The sequence below is a fragment of the Myotis davidii genome, unplaced genomic scaffold (genome assembly GCF_000327345.1).
Source record: "Myotis davidii unplaced genomic scaffold, ASM32734v1 scaffold662, whole genome shotgun sequence".
NCBI lineage: Eukaryota > Metazoa > Chordata > Mammalia > Chiroptera > Vespertilionidae > Myotis > Myotis davidii.
In genome coordinates this window covers 452,663-453,348 of record NW_006293533.1, presented here as the reverse complement: position 1 = coordinate 453,348, position 686 = coordinate 452,663, and the positions used below count along the sequence as shown (strand labels likewise).

At 40.8% G+C, this 686-nt stretch overlaps 1 pseudogene; it reads left to right on the top strand.

Annotated features, from left to right (window-relative positions):
* Nucleotides 1-686, top strand: part of LOC102753142 — a 3,651-nt pseudogene that overhangs the window by 628 nt on the left and 2,337 nt on the right.

Below are 686 nucleotides of genomic sequence, written 5' to 3'. Positions count from 1 at the left end.
GCTGAATTCATGAGAAAATGGTATCTTGTCATTTGAGTGTCTATTGTTTGGGTTTATTCTCAGAGATCCAAGCTAACCTGGTCCATTCTGGGGGTAAATGCAGTCTTGGACCCTTAGTGTTGGGCCCTAGGCAAATCTAAACTTCACGGTTGGCTCCCTCATGGAGAGATCTGAGACAAAGAGCTGCAATCCTAGGTTCCCTAGCCCCTGAGGCTGATGTACATGTATGATGAATGAGGGAATTAATAGTAATGGTTTACCTTTGGCGAGCATTTGTATTTTCATTATCTCACTCACTAAATGAACAACTGTGATGGATGTCTTCAGTGAAATATGCCTTGCAAGTATGCAGTGAATGTATTTACTCACAGTGCTAAACACAATGAGAAATGCCCAGCAGAATTTTAAGATAAGGTCCCTGCCCTCAGGGAGCTAACCACAAAGCCTAAAAAAAGAAAACCAGCACTCTTTGAAACAATTTGAGAGCAATTATAGCTAGAATGTACAGCCAAACTTTCAATACAGTAACAAATGAAAGCCTGTGTATGTGGAATAAACTGGATTAGCCAGATCATGGAAGAAGGAAACTTAAACCGGGTTTTGAAGCAGGTAGTGGGATAAATGAATCAAAGATGAGGAAAGACAGTTGAAGGAAAGAATATGAAACTGGAGAGCAGCAGCAGGAA